Here is a 27,483-nt window from a genome sequence, read left to right on the forward strand (position 1 = left end):
GAGGTGGAGGAGGAGGAGGAGGAGCAGAAGGAGGAGCAGGAGGAGGAGGAGGAGGAGGAGGTGAAAGAGCTAATTAGCTTACATCATTTTTTCCTGGGTTATTCTCTAAGTGAATCACTTAGGGCGGGAAGTTAGCATGATGAGGACAATGACAGTGGAGGAGGGGCCCAGAGGATTCAGAGCCACCCCTTAGATGCTCACTGGGCTTGGCAGATAAAACACCGAGGATGTGGAGTTATTCTCGTGACAAATCCAGAATAAGAGCCCTGCTTGGAAGTGACTGCACAGACTGCTGCTTGGCCATTCCTGGGTGAAATCTACCTCCTTCTTGCTTTCGGAATCCTCCTGCTCTCCTGTGGCTCAGAGGGAAATTTATATCCTGCCTTGTCTAAGAATGACTTCTCTATTTCCCCCTTTCATAACTGGAAGCTGACATTGCGGAGAAACTCTGGTAAGATTCAATTCGTTGAGACCCAGATTGAGTTTCTACTACCAGAAATAGGTTAAAACTGAAGCCAAATGTGCTGACCGCTCTGGATTCCTTTTTTCTTTTTAAAAACCCTGCTGTAAGTTAAGCTACAACCTAAAATTAATATATCTGTTCTTCAAGTCCTTTTGCTTCCCCTAAAAACAAAACAAAAATAAAAAATTCAAGCTGGTTAAACAGAGTAACTAGCTTGACTCATACTCTCATTTGCACACTTTCTGATGCATAATATCACACTGACAAATGACAGGCATTAAACAAAATGAAGAGGAAACTCCCAGAGGCCACAGAGCCGGTCCTTACTCCTGGCCATTCTGACTCCAGGCTCCCTGCCTTGGAAGGGAACAGCTTTTCAGAAAACACAAAATTGGCTATTTATCCTTCAGATGTATTTGGCCTTTATTGACTTGAACACAGAAGCCAAAAATTAAAAATGAAGGCAACCACCAGATCTTGTAACTGTGAATCTGTTCGCTTCGTGTGCCAGTGGCAGAGGAGAAGGGCGGCAGTAGGAAGAAAAATGAAAACACATTTTAAAAAGAAAATATGTCTTCGCAAGCAATCTCTTTACTTAGTAGAAGCCACAGCTTTATGACTTTTCAGCAGACAGAGAAGTGTATTTTTTAATTCTCTCGTTCCTCGGGGGCATTAAAGCCACACTATAAAGCAGCGGGCTGCCAATCAGTCATAAAAAGCTTAACAGATGATGACATGCACGACAGCAAGATGATATATCGCCACGCTTTAAAACCAGAGACTAATTCTTAATTCTCCAAACTCCTCATAACAAAAGGAGCCTCAGAGAGCAGGGAAGAGTTAACGTCTTCGACAGGAGAGGGGAGGCTGGGGTTGGTTTCCAGCGCCCAGCTCGTCCAAACTGAATATTGCTCACAAATCTGTATTTGTGAGGCTCCCTGGTCCACCAGTTAATCAAAGCCCTGGAAATTCAAGGGAACCTGTGTTTATGGAAATCTGGCGTTTCTGTGAAGTTTTCAATGAGGCTAAAGAGAGCAGTTCATCTCATTTTGAAATGGATGATTCCTGCCAAGTGGTTTTCCAACGCTGGGTCTTCTGGCGCAGTCAGCATTTAGGAATTCATTTATGAGCTGGTTAGAAGGAGACTCTGGAATTTGAGTTTATGTCTGCAGCTCACCACTTTGGTCCTGATGGGTCTCTGAAAAGAGATTGTAATCAATTTACCAAGCCCAGACTTCAGGAAATTCTTATATCCCGAGAAGAAGCCGGGTTTGGAGGCAGGGAAGCTGGCCCTGCCCTCAGCGCCCAGCCCTGTCCTGCTCCTCTGATTGTGGCTGCCACTTCCCAGCCCTTCCCTCCCTCCGGCCGCCTCGAAGCCTGGCGCCGGGTTACATCGCGGGAGACACGAGGCTCGTCACCTGCTACAGCCTCACCTGTCCACTTCTTGACAGGAGTGGCAAAGGCACAGAAATTCACAATCAGACTTGGGAACACTACCGGTGCATGTGTGCGTGTGTGCACGCGTGTGCCTGAGTGTGCAAACCTCCACATTAGTTTCCTCAAAGCAAAGGGCAAGCACTGAGCAGGCTTTCAGTGCAACCATAAATTCACTACTTTTGAGAAGATTTCCTTTGAAGAAGTCACTGAATGAATTAGCAAAGCTGGAAATGGGCCTCCAGTTTGTGCTGGCTTTGACTTTCAGGGAGTGACTTTAATAAACAAAAGCCAGCGGACTCGAATAGTAACAAAGTAATTTCAGTGATTAATCAACTGTTAAAACTAGTTTAACCCCTCCTGTTTTACAAACTCTATATCACCCTGACTAAACTAATAGAGGAATAAGACACCCATCTGGAAATCTCATCTGAAATATTAGATTGGGAATCTAAAATTCAGCCAAATAGTGTGGCTTGTAGGGATATCCTGTCGGATAATAAATTGCATTAATCTTACTTAAATTTTCCATCTAAATCATGTCCTGAGGCCACATTACCCTGCGGAATCTATGCCTTACTTTAAGTGCATTGTGCTACTGAAAATGATATTAAAACGGGGAGGAGCTGTCTTTTTTTGTTTTGTCTTGTTTTCCTCCTGCTTGGTTTTTCCACGTGAAGACTTCTGGCTCCTTGGGAAGCACCGAGTCCCAGAGCTGGAGAGGGCTCCTCCCGGGCACCCACGGGAACCCACAGTGGCATCTTCCCAGTGCCACCATCCGCAGCTCCCGGCTCCCCTCTGTCTCTGCTCTGTGCTGTGTGAACTCTGCCCCGGGTAGGGAGCAGGCGTGGGGAAGGCTGGGTGGGTAGGAGGCGTCCTTTCGGAGCTCTTTGATTCTCAGAACTATAGCCAGTGTCTTTCCGAAGCTTCTAGTGCAGCTTCTCTTTCATTTTTAAATAGGAAACATTAAAATCTGCTGAAATGTTTCAACTATTTTTTTAAATGCCAGGAAAGGAAATGCATCCTGTGGCTTCCCAGAGCTTTAGGAGAGGATTCTGCTGAAGCTGCTCACAGCCCACACCTCTGTCTGGGCCTCTGTTCCACGCTAGATGCTACAAACGTGAGGAGCATCCAGGGTGCTAGGAAAACCTCGGCTGGGACTTGAGCCCACATCCCTTGGGCTGCTCCTTTAGCATCACAGTGAGGGGCGCTGTCCCAGGGAAGAGGGACAGGCAGCTTCTCTGGGAGATGCCCAGCGGTAGCAGCTGGTCTGTCATCTCAGGTCCAGCCACCTGTCTGTGGTGGCAGCGCTACCCACCACAGATTGTGTCAGTCAGTTTTCTATTACTGGGACAAAGTACCCAACATACACAACTCAAAAGAGGAGAGGTTTCGGAGGTTTCCGCCCATGGCAGCCCAGATCCAATGCAGGAACAAGTGGTGGAAGAGGAAAGATGTTCACCCCATGGCAGCCAGCAAGGAGGGCACGGAGGGAGAGCCAGAGTGAAAGGGGCCAGTGCTCAGCAGCAGACCACGCTCCCACGGCCCACCCAGACACACTCAGACTGTGCTTTGGAGGCCTTCTGGGAGGCTCAGAAGCCAGTCAACTCGGCAGTCAAGATGAAACATCACATAATGAGTACTGTGGCCCATGGTGCTGGGAGGCTGAGGCAGGAGGATGGAAATTTCAAGCTCAGCCTGGGCAAATTAACAACTTAGAACCTGTCTCAAGTTTAAAAATAAAAAAGGGCTGGGGATACATCTCAGTGCAAAGACCATGGGTTCAATCCCCAGCCACACACACACACACGTCCATCACCAGGTGGGGTTGGGATGAAAGCAGAAGCCTGCAGGGCTCAGCCAAGTCAATCTCGGGTGAGCAGAGGAAGAAGATCCAACCCCAAATGGACCAGCTGCCCGGAAGCCGCTCCAGCTGGGCCTGTCAGGGCTGTGAAGTCAGCCCAGGGCCCAGAGTGCGGGGTCACCCCACCAGCCTCCGCCCCGCGCTCCACATCCTGAAGACCCCACAGCCCAGTGGCAGAATTTGAACAGACACTAATTCTGCCCCTCACTGCATGCTCCAGTGCCACCGCTGGCTCACGATGCCCGTGTGAGGGCAGAGTCTCTGAGGTCCCCTGGCTGCTCCTTCAGCCCAGAATGAGCTCCCGGGTAAGTCCAGCCCCTGCCGCACCCTGAGTCTGCTACCCCTCACTTCCCACCTCAACTCCACACTGCACCACAGAGTCCCCAGGGCCTGGCTGCCTTGGCACCCCCGAAGTGACAGGAGCCCGGTTCTCTGATGTTCCCTCCTGTCTGTTCTCTGTCCTCTCCCTTCCTGCAGATCTCTTCCCCACAGGACCCTGGCCTTCCTCTATGACCCACCCATGTCCCCCTGAAGTCCACACCTCTGGCCGCCCCTCCAGGCCGAGTTGGAGCCTGAGTTCCGATTCTGCAGCACCCGTGCACACCTGGAGGCCTGCAGGATCTCGGCTCGATCTGTGGCCATCCCCAGCTCCCGGTCCAGCCCCTGTCCTGTCCCCACCTGGTCTGCAACATCAGTGATCCTCAGGGGTGAATGTTCAGTGGCATCTGCTGGCTGAGTTCTGCCTTCTTTTTCATGTCTTACCTAAAACTTCTTGGTGATGGATCTTAGCTGGCTCTGTTTCCCTTCTAGTCCCCTTCCTCCCCACAGGAGCCGCCAGACCCCTCGAGCTCTGGACCTCCACTCCAGCAGGGTATCCAGGGCTGGGGACGCCCTCCCAACGCACAGCCCACCACCCATACCTCCCTGGCAGTGCCTGGTTTTCCTAGGGTCTGGGTTCCTGTCTCTGGTGTGGTTGGCATTGCAGGAGGCTTGTTCTGTGGCCAGAGGTAGAGAGTGTGAGCACTGAGAACAGAAACACCCCAGACCACCAGCAGAGGATGCCCTGCCAGGAGGGGTGACCCACAGCCTCTGGTCCCTCGGTCTACTTTGGCAAGGGGCCGTCCTAACCCCTCTGGGTGACCCGCCACCCTGAAATGGAAGGCTGTGGCTGAGGCTACTCTGAGCACCCACAGAAGATGTTTATCACCACACACGGTACAGCCACAAAGACACAGCCCTCTCCAATAAACTCATTTGTGTCCACATAAAGTTGCACAACACCATGCAATCCAGCAGGAGCTGCGAAATGTCAGCAGTTTAGACCAAGATGATTTGTCAACAGACTAATCCATTTCACCAGCTGCAGCAAACCACGGCCGCAAGAATCAGCTTTTTTTTTTCCACAGAAGAAAAAGGTCACACATGATCTTTGATAGAAAGGATACAAGCTCACAACCCCACGGGCAAAGCAAACAGCAAGCTGAGGCTCCAGGAAGGTTAGAGGTGGGGAGAGGACACCCATGGTGCTGCGGGAGAGGCCTGGGACCACCCTTTTCTCTGTGGAAGGGACCTGACATCGCCAATGTCCCCCGCCCATTATGGTGGCCCTCCTGTACCACAGACACTGTGTGACACTCTCGGGACAGGAAGATTCAGAAAGCAGAGCTCACGACCCACTGGGAGAGGGGTGCCGAGGCACCAACACGGGCCTGGGCACCGCGGAGGTGTGTCCTTGTTACCATCGCCTCCAGATAGGCATTTCTAGTTTGCCTCTGGCAGATGTTGTATCGAAGCCAGGCTGTCTGCCCAACTTGTTATTCTTACAGTCGTCTTTATGGGTCTTGAAAGCAAATACCTGGGACAATTTGAGGGGAAAATATGGATGAAAAGCAAATAATTGTTGCCATGACTCAATGAAAAACAAGGTCATTCTGGGGAAAGAAACCAGGAAGGAAAGCCAGAGAAATGTGGGAACTGAGAACACCCCAGGGGCGGTCCTTCCGCGGCGGTGACGAGAATTCGAGGATCGATAAAGCGAGCCATGACGGACTTCACTGGAGTGGGGCCGTGACAAGAAACAGAAGCCGCTCCTCGTCGGGGCTCTCTGAATTCTCTCTGCTCAATTTGTCCCTGTCCCTCACTGAACCCTGCTGGGCAGGGGATAGAGAGCAGAAAAACCCCGCCTTCCCAGCTCCCCAGGGTGTGAGTCCCTGTGACCTGAGGACCCGGGCCACTGCCACATGCACGAAAGGAGGTGGGGGTGCCCAGGGCAGGGGCCCCGGCACCAGAACCCACCAAGCTTAGAGACTAAAAACCTGCAGGTAAGAGTGCCAAGAGCAGAGCCCCTGTTAGGGACAAAGGGAAGTCGAAGTTTCGGGGACAGATGGCAACAGACTAATTTCAGAAAGCCAGGTGGAGACACTTCGGCAGGTGGATCCTCTCCCGGTTTTAATAATAACTAATCTGTGGAAGTGACCAGGTCGGTGGAGGGATGCACACACCTGGGCGTGACACATTTCCCACACTTGAAACCTAGATCGTGATCCATCCAGGCGTTTTCCATCACATTTACTCCTCTGCGATATTTTCCTGTTGGTGAGGAAGAAGCTCTCCAAGAGCTACAAGGAGACTCGAAAAGGCAAGTGCGCTTTTCCAACCAGGCATGGGAGCCTGGTTCCTGGGGGATGGCCAGTCACTGCTGTCCTTTTCCCCATCCCAGCTGTCCTGCACACTGGCTGGCAATGCCTTGTCTTCAGAGTGACGCAGTGTCACGGTGACGGGTGTAAGTGCCCGGAGTTGAATTCCCCTCTGCCCCTGGCTGGCTGCACAGCCTGGAAAAGTCTCTGTCTATCTGAAGCCAGCTGCTATTTGCAGAAGGAAAGGGTTAAACGAGTGAGGGTCCAGGCTCTCCCAGACATCAAATTCCATCTTACCCCATGCCAGTGGAGACAGCTAAAATCTTCTGGGTCCAGATTATATTGCAAAAGTCACATTTTCACAAACCCTGCTATTGATGTGCTTACTGGCATGTATCTCGCACATAAAACTAGAGTGCAGACTGTGCCCTCCACAAAGTGAGTCTTCTCTGCTCCTCAGATGTGCAGACTTCAAATGAACAGCAGTAGGTAGCTCAAAACTGACACAGCATCCTCAATGGGGAGAAACTGAGCTTCCTAAACCACAAGCTGGGGAGAGCTGCTCCTTACACCCGCAGGCTTTGGCCAAAGCCCAGGCGAGCTGTCTGGGGACCCACACTGCACCCCAGCCAATCCCAGCGCCTGCAACTTGCAGAGGTAGATAAGCCCAGGCCACACGATCTGCTGGCCTGCCAATAGCAATCTACTTGACAGGCCTCCTGCGTGTGAAACACCAAGGCATTCTTTTCAGTATTAAAAAGTTCAGGACCGTGTGAATGAACTGAACCTGCAGAGGGAAAGGGGAAAGTTGCCCAGTTTGATTTTTAGAAGAACAAATGGAGAGTGAGCCTGCCTTCTAAGCTTCCCAGTTGACGGAAATGAAAATCACCTGTAGTTTTCAGAGTCTGGTCTCTGTGCGCCAATGTGGGGGATTTGCTCTTCAGAGGGATCAGAATAATCTAACTTTTAAAAACATACACATTTTGATGTTCTGAAGGGTTGATAATCGGCCCTTGCTTAATCTTCACAACCCCTTTGCAAGGGAACCAGAGATGGCTCCTTCTGGCTGGCAGGTGAGGGAATTCCTAGAACAAGGCCTAAGAGACGTGGGCACACGCAGACCACAAGTCGACAAGATAAACAGTGCGTTCAACCCCAGTTCAGCTGTGGGTGCCTCTGGCAATGCTCTGGGCCCCCACCCTTCAGCCTGGTTCCTGTTATGTTGATTTGTTGATTTGTAAGTGAGGCAATTTTGCCTTCATTTATGTCAACATGATGCCACTCACTTTGGAGTACTGTTCCCAAATATATATGCTTTAAACCGCTCAAAATCAAACTGAAAGATTCTTGCAATTTGTTTTTTAAACCTTGTTTTTAAAGTCACTGGGAAAAACTGAAAGTCACACCACTTAATTTTCAAATGAGGGCAACTGGTAAGGTAATAGAAGTTATGAAAACACCACGTCAGAAATAATTAAGTAACAGTGGTAATGGCACAAGCGAGGCAGGAAGATGGAACAAAGTCAAAGTTTCAGAAATAGGACTTACTGTATGTTCCCCATAAATACTTGAAAACTGGTACATACAAATTGATCAAGGAAAAAAGCATTATTTTACAAGATATTCATAAAATTACTTATATCCTTACACTTGTACACTTAAAGATCAAACAGAATAAAGATTTAAATGTTAAAAAATGAAAAATCACAAAAGCCAAAAAATGGGTAAATATCTGACCTGAATATGGCAGATCTTGCTATATTCAAATTCAATGGATGAAATCACAAAGGGAAAATATAAATGAAGCTGAATTTAATAAATATTTAATTTCTATATAACATGAGAACACACTAATAGATATTCTTTTAACTAATAAAATGGGGAAATTATTTGCATTGGGTAAGAAAAACAAAGTTATAGCCATCCATGTGCAGAACTCAGTCACTGTTCTGCTCACTTTCCTAATACTGGGTTGAAACACCAGGCACCTGCATGTTTAAGGGGAGAGGCTTATTTGGCTCAAGGTTTCAGTGGGGTCAGTCCATGGATGGTGCTGCAAGGCAGAAATGGCCTGGTGGAGGAAAGCTGCTCAACGCAGGAAGCGGAGAGAGATGAGAAGAGCCAGCAAGGGGTAAGCACACCCTCCAAGGTCCTACTCCAGGGATTCACTTCTGCCAAACAGGTCCTGCCCACTTACAGCAAAGTAAGCCAGGAACTCATCAATGGGTGAAACCACTGTTGAGTAAGTGCCCCATGATCTGATCACCCTACTGAAGTCCCACCTCTGGACACATGAGGCCTCAGGGGACATTATTCCAAAACCATAACACAAACCAATATAAAAACCCTAAGAAGTCAGCAGGTCAACAGGCAAAGGCCACGTGTAGGTCATTCATAGAAAAGGAAATGCAAGCAACAAACAGATAAAAAGAGTCCAACCTCACTAATTCACTTTTATTCTAAATGAAAATTAAAATAATACAGAACACTTGGCCATAAATTCTAAGCAGTCACAATCCCCAGGGCTGAAAATGTGCTGAGAGTTAGCATCCTTGAGGCTAAAGGACAAGCTAGGACCATCTTGTCCAAAAACAATTTGGCTTTGTGTCCCCAGAGGCCTCTGACTGTTCATCCCCTTGAAGACAGGAATCTCTCCTAAGGAAAAAGTCAGTCATGTGACCCAAGTTCTGTAGACAAAAATGTCTCCTGCAGCATTATTTATAATAAAAGAAAAATGAGGAAAAACACCCAAATGTCTAAAATTGTAGAAGGTTAAAGAAAATGATGGAAGATGAACTATTATGTACCTAATTGAAATGTTAACAGTGAGTTTTTGTTACATAAGGAAATACTTTTAACATGATGTTCATGGAAAAAATATTTAAGAAACAAAATCTAAATTCAATATGAGTTCAACAACTTGTTTAAATTCCTGAAAGAATACAGAAAGCAACAAGGCCAAAACCATAGAAATTGCTTCTGCGTGGTGAGATGTGATTTTTTTTTTCTTTCTGTTTCTTTTTGTCTTTTAGTTAATTACATTCTAAATTAATATTCTTTTGGAAAAGGCACAAAATTAAAATGTATATGCATACATACACATTCACACACACATACATATATGAAAATCCTATTGACTTATTGTCCTTGAATTTTTCCCCCAGAGTGAGGATGGATCGCACTAATCCATCAAGCCCCTCTTAGCCGTTTCCCTTGTGACATTACAAGATTGTTGGCCTCCGCACGGGGCAGACTGCGGCCAGACAGCAGCGTATAGCACACCAAATCCCAAGCCTTAGCTCCAGCAGGCTGCTACAGCCCACTGATGTGAGGAAAGTTCTTATGGTAATGTGATGGACTAATTTCACCACAGTTCCAAGCCTGTTAGGGCCCCCACAGTGGCATACTGGTCAACAGTTTGTGTACAAGAGAGGAAAATGACGTGTCATGTATATATTATTCCCAAATACCCAATTATACGGCTGAAAACAATAAGCGAATTGTATTTCTGCTGATCAGATTTTAAGTACAGTTTTCTCCACTGATCAGAGTCTGTGCATAATTCTAACTTAACACATCCACATTTTTTCACTACTCTAGTCCATGCTAGACATAGGCTGTTTATTACCTGAATAAAAAATAAAACTTAGCTCTTTTGGCAGTTTGGCTGAGTTTCTCCATTTTCTTCGGGCACTGAAGTGGATGTATATGTATACATCTCTCCCAGGTGCGTGACAGGCTCCACTTGCTGGGTGACAGCCCCAGCAGATCCCAGTCTGCTCACCTCTTTCCAAGTCACAGTTTGGTGATGGCACCCTGGGCACATGAAGGACTGGCCATAGGGAAGCTGCTGTATGCACCCAGGAATCACCAGATCCTGCCAGTCAAGGCTGCCCACTCCAGAGTCACCTAAGATCAGTATATCCCCCTGTAGCAGGCACTTGACAATAGCTGTAACAGGAACAAATGAATCAATGAGTAAATCGAACGTTTTGCATGTCACATGGCAGATCCCTTTGGAGAAAAAAGGCAAACATCAAGGAAAGATTACTGTCTACCAGAACTTTTCAGCCAGGCATGGTGGAACGCTTTCATGTAAACAAACGGATGAAATTATCTCCCTTGGAATTTAGGTATCAGGAGTGGGGCCTAAAACGTCCATGAATCCATACCATGGCTTCATGATGGAGACGGTACACCTCCTCTTTCGATGTGTACCTGTGATTGCATGAGGGTTTTCCCCTCGGGAAAGAAGGTAATAACCACAGATATTTATCGCCTTTTCTATGTTCTTCAGAGCCTCATGGAATGTTACAGTAACATAAGCATTTTCATAAAAAAATAAATGACTGCCACATGATGGTTACTGTTTCCACATGACTCAGTGGCCAGTTCCAGCACAAGGCCTGACCGGTTCGCACACTGGCACTGTTACGTAGCTTTGGTCCTCACTGCACAGCAGGCTCCAGTGTAACACAAGTGATTATACAGCAGGCATTATCAGTCACTCTGAAAATGTGATACTAAAATGTCGAATGCTGCCTCTGAAAAGTTGAAGTAATATTTTGCATCAAAATAAAAAATTAAATGACAGCCTAAATTTTGTTAAAATTCTGGCATCGCAGAGACAGTATATACAAGATCAGCCCATCCCACCATAGTTGGCCCACCGCTCATGCCAGCTGGTGCCCCCAGGGCCAGCTGCCCCTGGGCACCCCTCGTCCTGACTCTGGAGCCCAAGGGAGATTGTAGTGAAGTCACCCAATTTCTTTGGACCTGTCTGATCATCGACCCCTCTTCAATTTATGTCACAGACAAAAATAACAATAATTATTTCAATAAATTCTCAACACATTGCTCAGCCACTATCACCAACTAAGTTCAATAGTCTATAAGTATGGAAATAAATAAAGTTCAGGAAGTTGAACTAATCTGAGTCAGGTTACGTAGCCCCTCTCAGAAGTGTGGAGGCTGTGATTCTGTCCTTTCACTGCCTAATTTGAGACCCACAGTCATCTTCACAAGACCATGAACCTATAATTTAGAGAACCGTAGTAAGGATTCAGAGACCAGGGTGGGATAACTTTCGAAATTAGGAAATTCTCCATAACTATAAATTGGGATTTCTCTGTAACTATTTCCACCACAGAGCAGCCCTAGTGAATTGTTTAGGAAAAGGCTGGCCATTTGCTGTATCACTAACATAAACAGCCACTTGGTTTCTGTACGCTAGCTTATCCGTTCCAGCCACTTCTTACCTTATTATTTGTGTTGAAAATAAATTGCAGAATCTTAGCTTTCTCTGATCTGAAAACAATCAAATCTGTGCCTGCTTGCCAATCCCAATGTCCAGTAGGCTGTGTTAAGTGTATAACAAGCATTATGGTGTATCTACTCACTCTAGAAAAGGTGGTTTCTGAATTGTTCTGACCTCTGCTGAGAGGACTCAGCTCTAGCCAAGTGCACTTGCAAACAGGACCAATAAGATGTGTCCACGTGACTCGACCTCCAGAAGAGAAGTTCCAACTTCAAGTTGTGACATCCCAGTATTGCAACTACTTCCTCCACCAAAAGACCTTTGATGTGCTATGCTATTTTAAAAATGCTTGAAGAAGGCAGGGGGAAAAAAGTTATCACTAACCAAGTACCTCCCAGTTACCAGGCACTGTGTTTTTAATTTAACACATCTTCCGAGGGATCCTGACAACCTTATAAGATCAACATCATTGGTAAGTGTGGGTGGGTGTTGAAGGGTGAAGCATCCTAAGACCTCAAAACAACAGACTGGAGCCCCAGGTGTTCTGAAACAAGCTGGTCGGCTGAAATGTGAGGAGGAGCTGAGAAAGTGCTACGATCGGCAGAACAAACTCCAGTGGGGCAGACGCAGCCCCCTTTTCTCACTTCTGTGCTTGGTCCCGGCCAGCTGTGAGGTCAGTCTGTCCTTAATCTGTCCTGCTGAGATCTGGTGCACTTTCTGTGGCTGCTCTCTACCTAGTCCTGAAACAAACAACCAACCAAAAACTTCCACCAGGCTTATTTCATTTGAAAAATTGGGTGACTGATTATTTTAAAATATATTCTGTCTAGTAGTCGCTGCAATATCCCCTGGGGATAACTGGAAAACACTTGTCCCAAAATCAAGGCTCCAAATCATAGCCTGAAGACTAAAATCATGTTTGAGAAAGAGCATATTTCTCAAATTTAAGCCTCTCATCTCGTCTTCTTCACTGGCTCTGCAGTGTCTCCCGTTATTGGAGCATGGCCTGCAATGCCCACGCCGCTTCACTTGGAAGAGAGAGCCAGCCAGCAGGGCAGCCAGATTTCTTGCCATTTGGGGCAGCACTGATATTCCCAGCCCTACCTTGAACCTGCATTGCTTTTGATGGCGGCAAAAACAGAAAGGCAGCAGCTGGACCTGCGGTTCCAAGTAGAGTTTAATGTGGCTGCAGCAGGGAGAGTTGCATTTTAACTTGCAAAATGCTCACATGTGCTACAGCAATCCTGGGGGAGATGATACACATGGGCCACACCCACACACCCACTCAGAGCTGTCAGATTAGGGTCCGGTGACTTCTGTTTGCTTTCTGTCCCTTCACCACCGCAGTTTAGCACCTTGCGTTGTTTTTGATGGAGTTGCAGGGCTAATAAATGTCACATTCCAGAGTTTGGAACCTATGAGCTACAGTGCGTCTCTCTACTTAAAACAATAACAAAGATCCACAGCTCGTGGGCTTAGTTCAAGACGGCTCAGAGATCTTATAAACCAACCCTGCTCTGCTCCCTTGAGGCAATGATACCACTCGTGAGACGTCTAATAAATCACGTGGTCAAATTGAACCTCCACGTGCACAGCGTTATTTAGCACCTCATAATTCTGTTCCCTCTTCAGAGCAATTCATTCATTAGACATTGTCGTATCGGCCAAGCCAGGGCGACACTTGTAATCTTCATTTTTCATACAAAGAAATAAAACAGAGACTTCTTCACAGGAATGCAGCAGACAGCCAGCAGCTCACACTGCATTACGCAGCGCATTCCACTTCCTTCTGAACTCAGGACCTCCGCTCTTTTGAAAAATGTTTTTCATGCTAAAAAAATAACCATAAAAAAGAGAGAACTCCACGAAGGAATGTGAATGATGTCAACGAAGCGAAGGCACGAAGGCCTAACACCGCGGCACCGGTTAGACACCGGATGTGCGCAGTTGCTGGTGACCGGGTAAAGGCCAAGGAGATGCGGAGGACAGGTGGGAGCTGAAGGGCCGAGCTCTGATCCGAGAGGAGAGGGGAGCCTGTGAGTCCAGAGCCCTCTCCCTAGAAGAGGAGCTGCAGAAACAAAAGGGAGGGGTCTGCATTCAAGGCCGCCTGAGTGTCTGGCCTCTGGACCTCGATGTCTCCGGGTCCACACTGCCATCGCCAGCCACTGAGGTTGTCCAGATCAAGGCGTCCCACACGCACAGACCTCTTTCCTCATGCTGCCCCATCTCCACGCCGACAATTACCACGACACACCTGGGTGCGCCGATGACGTCCTAACTCCTAACTTCGGGGCCTCATTGTGCTCCACACACCTGGTAGGATCCACCTACCTAGGCCCCGCTAGAAACCATAAATCTGGGCCAGCCCTGCAGCAACAGGGCCCTGCATTTCCCCAATTTCCAGCCTTTGTCCCTGTCACCCTCGTCTTACTTTAAACCTGGCTCCAAGGACCACGGTGGCCATGGCACACCCCACCCTACCCTGCGGGAGTGGTTTCCCCAGCCCCTGGCTTCCTGGGGCCTGAGGTCGCTCACCACTGACCAGGCGTGGATGCTTCCTCAGAAGGGGCAGAGGATTTACCTCTCCTGAGTACCTGCGTCAAGCAGTGCTCTTCCTGCTGTAAGACCCCAGGAAGAGAGTGCTCCCAGGGCCACACACTCCCTCACCAGAGCACACGGTACTGACACAGGCTTTCGGAACAGTCAGGTGGCGAGGCTGTCGTTACTAAAGCAGCGATGGTCATTGGGCACGTCTGTTAGCTACCACAGCACTGCGCAGGACTGCGAGTTGGTTCCTAACAGGCAGAGATGTTGTACAGGAAGCATTCAAACTCCTCCTCCAGATGCACTCAGTTTATCACCCAGGTGATGGAGGCATCGTGTGAGGCGCCACTTACTCGACACAGACTCAGGATCAAAGTTCCGGTGCCAACCCGGCGCCAGGGCTCAGCCTGCCCCAGCCCTGGAGGCCTCTCCCCTTTCCCTCCTCATCCCTTTACTGCCCTGGGACAGAGTCCAGCTTCTCAAACATGAATCAAAGGTCTGGTAGGCCTGAGAATTGACGTACAAATGTTAATTTGGAGGAAATTTACAATGGTCAGAGGAAGTATATTGCAAATAAAACAGAGAGGTATTCTGAAGTGATGTTTCAGGAAGAGGAATGCAGTGGAGGCAAAGTGAACGAAAGAGGGTGCACAGAGAGACAGCGAGAGCAGCGATGAATCGGAGCACACAGCGGATGTGTAAGTTTTACAAAGTCATTACAGCGAAATACGCAGCGCCACCAACCCCTCACAAGTCCTCCCCTTGCTTCACACACACGCTTCCCATCCATCAGGCCCCTTTCTGAAGCAGCTCTTTCGTAGGTGCCTTCACTTGTGCTATAGCGGCTGCCTCTGAACCCCGAACTGATTCACCTTTATCTTTCACCTCATTTTGGAAGAACCCAAAGCTGCATCGTGCTGGGTCTGGGAGTGAGGTAGGTGAGGACCTTTTCACCAGCCTGCTTTTCTTTTGCCCAGCACTTGGCAGCAGCATTCACTGTATTTTTGATCACACCTCGTAAAGATACTCCCTAAAGAGGGCTCCAGACCTGCTTCAGAAAATGGCAAGAACAACAGGCCAGTGCGTTCAAGGGGAGGGAGCGTGATGGCAACGTGTCCTTTATTATATTTTTTTAATTTAAAAATTCCATTTCTTTCAAGCATTCCTTGTACACATATATGCACATGTGTGCACACACACACACACATGTTACATGGAACATTTACCAGGAATATTCCAAGGCATAAAACATGCACATCAAGAAAAAGAACACTGTCAGAAAGAAAACATAGCCACTACTCTGGCTTTCAATAAGATTCTATACTACAAAGCTTCCCAGCTTATTAGATAGTTTTGGGGGGCAATTTTGTGTTCCAAGAACATTACCAGGGAACAACTCACCATCTTGAAGTTGTTTTCAGGATATCTTAGTATAATAATAAAACAGAGATATATTAAATATGGCTTTCTGAGTCCCATCAAGAGACAGTGCCAAGACTCATCTCTCAGCATCTCCGGGAGATTCTAACACTCACACTGGGGTCCCCTGCCCCGTGGAACTGGCAAATGACCCACGCCCAGGTCTCCGGAGCCGGTGTGACTGAGTTCTTTAGCAGAGGCGAGGAGGCGTGCAGTGTCTTTGCGTCTTGTGCTGCTGGCCAAAGACAGCAGTTGGAACTGGGGGTGACTGAGCCCGAGACAGGGGCCCAGCTGCTTTATAATCCAGGTGTGAGGTGACAAGGGCTGATATTAAGCTGGTGCTGTGGAAAGAGGGGAGACAGGCTGGTTGGAGAGACACCATGGGCACATAATAAATTCCAGAGAATACACCGCAGATACCAGAAGACGAGGTATCCTAGAATTAAATCCCAGCACTCATAAACTCTGCTATGTTCCTCTACCCCACAGTGGAGGACTCTGTGTGTGTGTGTGTGTGTGTGTGTGTGTGTGTGTGTGTGTGTGTGTGTGTGTGTCTGGAGCATTACTCCAAGAGATCAAAGCCTAATCCATGCACAAATACCCATCACAAACACACAACTCTCCCCTGAGAAGCACCCACCATGCTCCTCTGAGCTTCCCACGAGGTATGAGGTAGAATCTTCATGTGAGGACTGCGAGGTAGAATCTAATATTCCAGCCACCTAACTCAGGACCTTTATTCCTCAAGAAGTCAGGAAACCATGAACTCACACGGACTGTGCCCGCACACGCCCTTTCCTGGAAAAATCACTGCGGACAGATCCTGGGAAAGTGCCTCTCACCTCACCTAGCCCGAGGGACCGCCCACTCCGCGGTGGGGCCCTGCCCAGCACCGAGGGCACCGTGAGCCAAAGTGTGCAGTGGTTTATAATGAGGACAGACGTCTGAGGAGAGTCGGAGAGGCAGGCTTTGACTTCCACCAGCCAGCGAGCCAAGCTTTCCAAGGAGACCGACGCCATGCACCTACAATGGCCCTGGTGGGGTTTCTTCCCATAAGTGAGTGTGTTCCTTGGCTTCCGTTCACATTTGTCAAAGGAAGTGGTACTGCCCGAGTCAGGAAATGATTTTTTAGTGAATTCAGTGAGCACAAGCATGTACCAGTAGATCCAAACCTCACTGCAGGGACATCGTTTCCCAAAAGCAAATGGACCGTGGAATAAACACCTGGTAAACAACAAGAGGGGGCCCCAACTGCAACACTTTCCAGGCTCTGATAAGGAATAAATTTGCCAGCCCCACCACAAAAAGTAAAGCAGAAAAACTGTTACTCTCTCTGGTCCTTTCACAAACTATTTAAGCCATACTTAGAGCCCAACCCTGCCAAATAAAACATGCTTGATCCTTAAAGTGAAAGGCTTATGGGTCTATGTGCCCCATGAGGTGGGCACACCAAGTGTGTGCACTCACACACACACACACACACACACACACACACACACGTTAGCACTGCTCAGCAGACTCTGGGCCTTGGGCAGAGATGCCTGCCTGACACCTGGCTCTGGGCTCGGCCACATCGCTTCCTCAGACCATAGACTGAGCGAGCATGGCGTCAGCAGAGCCTTCTCTAGACTTGTGACCCTGGTCCTCTGTGTCCCGGGCCCTCAGGGAGCAGGACACGCTTCGGGCGGTCATTGCAGCTCAGCCCAGCCCGGGGCCGATGCTCACGGAAGCCCAGACCTCCATCTGCGACCTGGGGTCAGAAACATAGGTAAAGCCAGGGAAAAGAGAAGCCCCAAATCACTATTAAGATCTCAGAGAGGTAAAAGAAAACTACTGTACTCATAACATCACAGCAGAAACCAGACATTCAATAGGATGAGATAATAAAGTAAAAAACATTTTTCTGAAGTAACACCAGGAAGTAAACAGTAAACAGAGCACTAAAGATCAGCGAGTAGAAGATTAATCTGTAAAGATTCATATCCAACTAATAGGCGCTTCAAAGAGAACAGAGAAAACAGAATGGACCACACAAATAAATAATACGGAGGAAATATTGCTAACTGCAGCAGTGAGTATCCAGACTGAAGAGCTCACGAAAAGCCCAGAGAATGAGTGAAAAGAAATGACCACTCCAGAGTAGCACTGCCAAACTTCAGGGAATCAAGAAAAAGAGAAAAATCCTATAAATTTCTAGGCAATGGTTCTTGGGAAACAACTGGACTGGAGAATAGGTTGGTACCAGACTTCTGAGTAGCAGTGTGAAGGCTGGAAAATAAGGCGCAGAACTACACCTTAATGATTTGAGCGCTTCAACATAAAATGCTGTGTCCAGGAAAATGATTAAAGAAAATGTAGAGGTAGAACTGATGGGCACATCATGTGGGTCACGGGCACCATGCTGCAGGCTGTAATCCAGAAAGGCAGGTGGGGAGGAAGGCAGGGAGACGTGCTGTGCCTAAGCAGAAGAGGACCTGAGAAGGCAGCAAACGAACCCTTGGGCTGGTGGTGAGGAAGGGATTCCTCCCCAGTGCCACCAGCCATGACATCCTCTTGCTTTCCCAATCTGTTTGCAGGAGCTGTCTTGGCACAAGGGGAGGACTGCTGGTATCTATACATCTATGTTAAAATTTGGAGGATGTGACTGGGCAAGGTGGCTCATGCCCATAACCCAGCACCCCAGGAGGCCGAGCATGAGGCTCTCAAGTTCAATCCAGCCTTGGCAGTTGAGCAGCTTAACAAGACCCTGCCTCAAAATAAAAAAATAAAAAGGCTGGAGATGTAGCTCACTGTGAAGGACCTGGGTTCAACCTCTAGTTCAACCACTAAAACAAGGTGGATAAATGTGTCAGGCATACACAGTTAATAATTTTTACTAGAAAAGTGCATGAAAACACAAAGAAGGAAGGAAAACTTATTGCAACCCCTGCCACTCTGAAAAATTACCCCAAACACAAAATAAAAGCTTCCTTCAAGAGACATCTTTGTAAATCATTTAGAGTATATGCTTCCTTTTCCGCAGTTCTTGTAAGTTTATCTAAATGTTTTACCATATACTTTACCTCCCAAATAAACCATATGGACTTTGAGAACAAAGCCCAGGTCTTAGACACCACTGTTCTCCACATCATTTTACAGCGGGCCAACCACATGTAGGTTGCTGGAACAATGAGATACCTGTGAATGAGAGCCACCACATGCTTTTTCTTCATCTCAGGCTTATCCTTTACTAAGTGGCCAAAGTACATGGACAGATCCTGTGGATGGGCCCGTCGTGCTGCTGGTCTCCCCTTGCAGGCCTGGGGATCAGCCACATCCTTAATTTAGAATAAAGCTTCGGTGCTTTGACGTCACTCCTGGCAGGCTGGTCCTGGAACTCTCAAGTGAAATAAAGCCAGTGTGACTGGCCAAACCATACCCATTTTCTCTTTCCTCTCCTTCTGGACAGTATCCTCCTTGCCCTTCTGAGCTATTCGCTACCTGTGCACCCAACAGAGAGCAGCGACAGCAATGTCCACCTCCCTGGCGAACTTCTGACCAAGCCTGGGGAGCAGGGCAACTCCAAAGACCATGGGCCCCAGGGCGGGCATAAAGGAAGGGTTAACTAGGACCCGTGGAGGCTTCCCAAAGCCTCAGCAGGACCATCTCACAGAGCACACACCAGTGTGGACAGTCACCCTTCAGCCCTGCCTTCCTGCCCACCCTGAAAAGAGAGGATGGACAGCTGGCCAAGTCCAAGGCTTAGGCGGGCAAGAGGGGGCCGGGCCCCACGTGACCAGCCAGTCCCATGTGACCTGTCCGCCCACATGACCAGAAATGACTGAGCTCCCAGAAGACCAGCTGCTCCTCCAAATCTCCATCGGGGCCTGGCTCACTGAGGTGACACAGGGACTACTTCTAAGGACCTGGCTCCTGGCAGCAGCAAGCAGGAGTTTGCCACCAAATGTCTCTGGCAGCCACTCTTCAGTGCCAGACGCTGACCCATCAGAGAAGGAGCAAGAAGCAAAGAGCCTCCTGCTGTGTCGTCCCCATCGCTCTGTGGTCCCGGGGCTCCTCGGCTTCAGAGGAGCGTCCTACATTCCGGCCCAGGAACAGGAGGCCGGCAGCAGGGGAAGGGGCAGAGACACCGTCACAAGTCAGGTAAAGACTACAAGCGAGTCTGGATGCAATCCTGCCTTTGACCCACTCCCCAGATGAGTGAAACGAGGCCCTCCCAAGGTCCCGAGGCCACCAGCCACGAGTCCACACCAGTGGACCTGACCGCTCGGGCACACCTCTTCATCCAGGAGCCCCTTGTCAGAGCCCCTGTCGTTCGCCGACAGTGGGAAGGGTCGTGCTGCTGCCCTGTCCCTGCGTCCCGAGGGGCCGATGTCCTGGCCAGGCCTGCACAGGCAGCCGCGGGCCGGCAGTCCAGGGAGAGCACAGCACCTGCTCTAGGCAAGCTCTCTAGGTGCCTCCTCTCCCTCCGGACACAAGCCCAGCAGTGTGCACTGAAGGAAAAGAGCCGGGAATGGGGGAGGAAGTCACATCTATCTGTCAGAGATGAATCGGTGGACTTTGTGCTTCCCCTGAAAACCGCTTTTTCTCGGCAGCATGAGTCTTCTGCTGAGAGCAGAGTTCCAGTCTTACTCACAGGGGTGCCTGGCAAGCTCAGCACCCCCGAGGGAACGTGACACTGTGACACTGTTCTTGTGAAACCCACACGTGACTGCCACTCACATGTGGCCAAGGGAGACTCGAGATTCAACAGTCTGCAGAATTGACACAAAAACAAGACAGCCTGCAAATATGCCCACGACTCGTCTTTACTACACCCTGATCCTAGATTCTAAGAAAATGATCACAAAGCCTAGCTAATCCTAGGTGTCCCACGAGATTTTATACCATAAATTCACACTGGAGCCTCAGGATTTCCCATGCATGTATACTACTTAAAATCAGGCCAGCGATGATGGCATATGCCTGTAATCCCTGCTTACTCAAGAGACTGAGGCAGAAGGATCTCAAGTTCCAGGCTACCTTGGGAGAATTAACAAGACCCTGTCTCAAAAAGTGAAAGTAAAAAGGGCTGAGGTTACAGCCCAGTGCTAGAGCATTTGCCTAGCAAGCACAGGCCCCTGTACAATCCTCAAGAGACTGATGATTACTGATGCAAAATACTGATACATAATGACAACACAATGCTCACAGCCCATTGTGAAATCACAACAAAAAAATAAGGTGCAGTGTTTTTGTGTTGCCTGCTGCTTTTATTCAAATGATGCATTTACTTATAGAAATATATTAGGAATATATACCAAAGGTATTAACAGTGGTTATCTGAATGTCAGATCTATACATGATTTTCCTTCATGCTTTTTGCATTTGTGTGCTTTGTGGGAAAAGTCTGATAAAGGCTATTTTCAAATTGATTTAAAAAGTCTACACCAGCCTCTGTGTCACCTGCCCAGATCTCTGCCATGCCTCTGGCCCCAGGTGACTTCTGACAGGAGTCTCCACACTGCTCTGGAGGTGCCACCCAGCTGGGCAGGGAGCCATGCCTGGGTCTCAGAACCTGGGTGCAAATGTACTCGCTCCAGCAGAGATTCAGAGAGAAGGCCATTGCTTTCATGAGAAAAGAGAACTAGCAGCTTTGGGGAGAAGAGGAAGGAAATGGGGGAGAGCTGTGTAATTCAGGAGGAGCTCGAACTACTTGTTAAGTCAGCAGCAAGAACTGCATTTCAGAAAGGTGCACATGGCCAGTGGGGCAGTTCAGACTCTTCCACTCTGCAGCCAAAGCACTCAAGAAAAAAGGCTTGCACCAAATGACTCACTGACACCTCGTTTCCATGGCAGAGCTCAGCAAGTCCTCCAAATACTAAAGGCAAACCGCTACTCCAGGAGGTGCAGCAGCTGTCCGGGCTTAGCTTGCTCCCCGTGCATGTTCAGGACTAGAAATGGCAGGACTAGGGGTCTTGGGATGAGGGAAGTCCCTTTGCTAGGGCTGCCAGTCCTAGAAAGCAGACTATGGGTGCTCAACTAGTCCTGAATCTCAGTGAAAGGACAGGAGCTTGTTGGTATGAGCATGTCCCAAATAATGCACAAGACATACTTATATGGCGAGAGATTCAGCAAACACCAGAGCCCTGACCCTCGGGAAGCAAAAGAGGATCAATGTGCATGGGTTGTTCTCACGCCCGACTCAGACACCACTTGGGGCAGAGTCACGGAGTGTCTGGGGCTGGGGAACAGACACTCTGCGGACTGGACAGCGTCCCTGGGAGTAAAGGACAACAGTGAGTTGCATGAATCCTTTTTTGTTCTCCTGTATGAAAATGAGACCTTTCTAATGTTGTTCTTCTGGGTTTAATACTGGTCAAACCAATATTACCCCAAAAGCAGAAGGCGGAGAAACCCAGGAAAGTCCCAGGGAACAGAGCATGCGCACAGCCGGCAAGAGGAACGTGCTAAAAGGCAAGGGGTGCAGCTCGGTGGGGGCGCCGCTGTCTTGGTTGGAGAGTCGGTTGGTTGTACCAAACTTTTCCTCCAGCCAGGTTTGCAGCTGTTCATCCAAAGAGCTTCCACCTTGCAAAACTGTTTTCTGGAAAAACAGCACTGAAAAATAAAGTGATGGTGTTTCTAAAAGCTAAGGGAGAAGAGACACACTTGGAGGGTGGGACGTGTGACCACCAAACGCATGAACAGCAGCGAGAACCCTGTCCGACAGTTCATCTGGGCCGCTGCAGGGCACACTTTCACTTTCCACGAGGACGCTGTGCAGGAACACGCTGAGGACGACTGGTGACTGACAAGCACTGACTCAGAAATCAGAAGGGTGCCCTTTTTATACTGTCCACACAAGGCCTCGAAAACATTTGTCAGGGATCTATTTTAGCTCATCCTCAGCATAGCGCTGGGCACTACCACTTGTGCCATCCTAAGCTAGAAGACAGTGCTGAAGTGGCTTCTGAATTTCCCGTTGTGCACTTTGCACTCTGAGTATCTGATTAAGGAAGTCTTCCACTCGCAGAGCCAGAGGGCTCTAGTCCCACTGAAAGCAGCCTGTCCCCGTCCCCACGCAGATGGTGACCACCCAGGGCCCGGGGAGGGACCACTCGGTGTAAGAGACACAGAGGGAGAAGGGGCCACAGAGACTAGAGCAGGCAGGACAGCAGTAGTGCTGCCCCACCTTTGGTATGGCCCTAGGTCACTTCCGGGAGGACAGGCTGGACCCTGCTGGGCTATACAGGACACTCGAAAGCTGTGGAGCCCACTGTAGCCTTGGGGAACACCGTGGACCTCCAGGGCAGCAAGGACCTGTGTTAGCCATTACAGTCGGGCCCCAACGCCTCTAGGAGCACAGAGATGGCTACAGCTTCCCATGCCCAGCTCACACTTGGGGCTAGGCAGTGGGGATCCGGGCCACAGCTCCCAGCGCGAGCCCCGTGCTGCTATTACCTGGCCAGCAGCATGGCGACGGGCACCACTGAGCCTCCTTTCCTTCATCCTTAAGAATTGCATTTATTAACTAATTCAAAAAGTGCACTGCCCAGGGCTTGGCATGCACACGTGCATCCAGATTCCCGCTCACCTCGTCCTTCACAGTGCCCTCCCCAAAGTGTTACCTTGCAGGCTTAGAAAGATGGTGGGAAGCACCTGACACCTCAGAAGGGCTCCGCACTCTCTGTTTGCCCTGTGTGGTGCTCATGACCAGTCCGCTTCTTTGTGACTGGCCACCAGGCCGGCTGCAGAGCAGGGAGCCCTTCCAGGTTTCCTGCCCATGGGCCTTGGGGGTGACCACCCCAACTGTAGCTTCCCAGTGTGATCTGCAGGCCCCTGGTTTCTAAAGGAGGGGCCACAGCTCCCATCCACACGGGGGCAGACGCAGGTGGGAGACGCCAGGTAGGAAGACAGTGGGAGAGAGGCGAACGCTGTCCCCAGGGCTCTGCCAGTGCTGCTGCTGATACACTGTCATCCTTGTCACCAGGGACAGGTAGAAGATGGAGGGCTCAGAAGGAACTTCAGGGAGTGTGAGTGCACGCCCAGCACCCGCTCTCCCCTGCGCTCCAACTCGTTCATGCCATCATTCTCAACGGGCAGCGACCATGTCTGCATCCCTGCTGCTTTCTGGGCCTTGTGTGTGGCTTCACACAGTGGCTTTCAGCACCTGTGGCCAAAGTGAAGCTCTCACCTCCGCGTGTAGCAGTCAGGATTGATATCCAGTGATCAAAGCAGTTCCAAAGTGGAGCACTGAGAACAGGTAGGGCCTCTCCCGGGAAACAGCCCAGTTCTAGACCCAGGCATGAGCAGGCTCCAGTGTGGTCACCCACAGGCGACCCGGTGCGGGCATCGCTGAGCATCACTGCCGTGTCTGTCAGCACCAGGACCACGCACCTGCTGCTGCTGGCTAACGGTCACCAAAGCTCATGCCTTTCCCGCCAGCTCCTGCCCATTGCTGAGCAGCCACTCCTGGGCTGCACCCTCCCCACGCCTGTGAAGCACCACACAGCCACGGGAGTGTGGCCTGGGGGTGGGCTGGCTGGGAGATTGTACCCTGGAAGCAGTGGGATCTTTGGGTGAGACGGAGTCATCGTCATTGTTCGAAATAGATGCCAGCCAGCTTTCTCAAGAACTCAGTTTACGAACTCAAGTTAAAACAAATGAATACACGTTCCCCTTTTTGCTTCCTCTTTTGGACAATTTTATGATTGAAAAAAGGACACTTTACCACAATGGAAAATACCTCATTTTTCCATTAAGATGTGCACCCTGGGGGGTCGGAGCCACCTGCGTGCTTCCCTCTCCATCAGTTTGGCAGGAGCTCAAGGAGGTGCGGAGCGAGTTGGGGGCACCTGAGAACCCGTCCACACTTCAGGGTGCAGCCCCAGCCTGACGAGTGAGAGCTGGTGGCTCCGGTGTGAGGTGCGCCATGCTGCTGGCCTTGTGGGAGTGGCGTTCTTGGTGCCCAGGAAGGTCCACGTATCCTTGACATCTCACTGAAACCTGGGTTTAAAAAACGAAACCAGCAGGACGTGGCGGCACAAGCCTGTAATCCCACACTCTGGGAGCCTGAAGCAGGAGAATCCCAAGTTTGAGTCCAGCTTGAGCAACTTAGCAAGGCCCTGCCTCAAATTTAGAAAGGCAGGGAGGCTGGGATGTAGGTCACTGTGAAGGCCCTAGGTTTAATCCCCAGTGCCACCAAAAAAGAAGAAGAAAAAGAAATCAGAATTATAGATGAAGCCACTGCGACTCTGATTGATCTGAGCTTTCTGTAGGAGACCAGTGGCTCCATCTCTTCTGGTGAAGGTCCCAGACCTCTCCCGCAGCAGCCCCTGGAGAACTGATGTCTGCACACCAGGTGCCCACTAAGGCAGTAAAAGGACCAAGCGCCGTGCTGGCTCTTCAGCACGATGCTTCTCCTCTCCGTGAGGGAGTCGTGACACCACCCAGGAGGACACGAGGAAGCCACATATCGTTCCAGCTCCGGCTACTTCACCGGCTTCACCCTCAGTCAGATTCCCTTCATTCAGAGGGCCGGGGTCTCTGCAGAGGCTTCACTGGCAGTCACCTTGGAGTCTGCCCGCGTCCCCCACCATGGAGCTACTCACAGCACAGACGTCACCCTGCCACCTCAGGGACAGACGTGGGCACTGCGCCACGAGCTGCTGTCCTTGGGTGAGATGGGTGGTGCTCAAGGCGGTCCGCAGATTTCGATGCACAGCCCTGAGGAGATCAGGCCAGGGCAGGAGTGTGGCACGCAGCGAACAGTAGCCTGGAGCAGGTGTAGCCCGGGTACACACATATATGTGATTTCCCACAAGAACTGGCCAAATCCTACCAACTGTTCTTGGGAAATGTGCTGCAGAGCCAGAACAGCTGCCTCAGGCAAGAACACCAGGGGCGGAAGAGTGGGAGTTTGGGGAAATCCTCCCGGAGGATTAGAACTCACACCCTGAGTAGAGCGGGAGTAGCTCGGCTTCCTTTTTTCAAATAAACCTCAATGCCTGAGATCGTGGCACCGAAATAGCAACACAGAGGGATGCTGTGGACATTTGGCCCTGGACCAGTCATGTCCCTGGAGACTTGACAGAGTCCGCCGACATTGGGGCCAGCGTATGTAACAGAGCCATGCTGAACTTGGCTGCTCTGACGGCTGCGCCTCGCTTCTGAGTCTGATCATTCCATACCACTTGCCATCCCCACTGTCGTGCAATCTTCCATGGCTGTGCTCTGGGGAAGGGGTGCAAAGAAGGGACAGGGCAGAGGTTTGGGGTCTGGCACAGGGATGGCTGAGCCGAGATGTCTCCACCCCCAGCAGGTACAGAGAGGTGCCGGCCACCGTGCCACACAATGACAGGTCCCCAGCTCAGTACTGCACACATGGGTCCCTGGTCCCAAGGAGTGAGGAGCGTCCCCCAGTCGCACCTGCGATCCAAGCATCAGCCCAGGAGCATCAGCCCAGGGGGTGCATGGTGGTTTCTGCCCAGGGATTGTGGCCAAGGGGAGGTTGCAGTGGACTGAGGCCCTTGGTCACGCCAAGCCTGCCAGCCTGGGACTGCTGAAAGGGAGACTTGTTCCTCTGCAGTGAGTCCCCAGAGGGGCTGAACCCCAGGACACTGCGGTGAGAGCCAAAGGCATTGGAGGAAGATGGGATGGGAGACAGGACACCGTTTCAGGTAGCTGTCCCCCAGAAAAATTCACTCAGAGGACTCTGAGACCTGACGCTGGACAGAAGCTGCCCCCAAGAAAGCCCTGTCTCTCTGAGTCCCCATGTGCGATGAGAAGCAACCAGTTCCCCGGAAACAGCGAAAAGCTCTGCAGTGTCCCCCCACCAAGAGACAGCAAACTCTGAGGCTGTGTTTTTGCATTTAACCACCGAGGGCAATGTCAGCGCATGGTCTGGCATTGGGAGTGTCCTGAGAAAGCAAGGATGCTCACCAAGATGGACTGAACCCCTTCCCACAACTCCGAGACCCAGAGAGAGCCAGAGGTGAGGACCTGCGACACCGACTCCAAGTGCTGATACCCGCCCTAGGGTCCAACCAGAAAGCCTCGTGTCTGTACTGGAAAACCTCCTAAGTCTCATGTCGCCAAAACAAAATTCCTTCCTTCCAGATTTGCTGCTCTCCTCAGTTCAGCAAAACTTGCCTTAGTGTGAAGAACCCAGAAGAAATGGATTTCAATAAAAGATAATTCCTCTAAATTCAGCACACCATTCTCTCGTCCACTGAACAAGCAAACCCTCTGTGCAGACAGTGTGGTCAGACAACTGCGTCCTGTGGGAAGGTCTGAGGGTTTTCTCTCAGTACGTTGTTTCTCGAACTTTGCTATTCTTATTTTTTAATTATAAAAAGAATACCAGTTCTGTGTAAGTCAAAAACAACAAGCAGTACATAAAGAAATTGTAAAGTAGTCTATATTTGCCAATTTATGTGCATTCTTCTTTTCTCTGTCCTCGTATAAGTTTATATGGATGCGTAGGGAAATTGTCTTCATTTCTGGGTCTTGAGCCATTCTAGAACATTACTACATAACTTGCTTTTCTCTACTTTTTTTTTCTGTGAAAGAAAATTCTGAACCCTTTGAAAATATTGTCTTCTCAAATTTGGTAAAAATCTTGAGCCATTCTAGAACATTACTACATAACTTGCTTTTCTCTACTTTTTTTTCTGTGAAAGAAAATTCTGAACCCTTTGAAAATATTGTCTTCTCAAATTTGGTAAAAAGTAAGTGACTTCTAGTAACTTTAGATTGTTCCTGTTTGCTTATGGATGGGTAAAAACTACAACAAGGCAAGGAGGCACCAACCATCCCTTCTTTTCAGAATGCTGTGTCTGGCCCCTGGAGTTGCTGTACACTAGCTACATTTATGACCATTGCTGAAAAT

The 27,483-nt window shown here is 49.6% G+C and overlaps 1 long non-coding RNA gene across 2 annotated transcripts in view; it reads right to left on the reverse strand.

Moving 5' to 3' along the window:
- Positions 1–947: 947 nt before the first annotated feature.
- LOC109118621 overlaps positions 948–27,483 on the reverse strand; it is a 67,910-nt gene continuing 41,374 nt past the window's right edge. For both annotated transcript variants that reach the window (XR_002025979.2, XR_002025978.2), the window contains exon 3: positions 948–1,661. This is a non-coding gene — a long non-coding RNA (uncharacterized LOC109118621). The remainder of the gene's footprint in view (positions 1,662–27,483) is intronic.

Source organism: Fukomys damarensis, unplaced genomic scaffold (genome assembly GCF_012274545.1).
Source record: "Fukomys damarensis isolate Sample0158 unplaced genomic scaffold, DMR_v1.0_HiC HiC_scaffold_11, whole genome shotgun sequence".
NCBI lineage: Eukaryota > Metazoa > Chordata > Mammalia > Rodentia > Bathyergidae > Fukomys > Fukomys damarensis.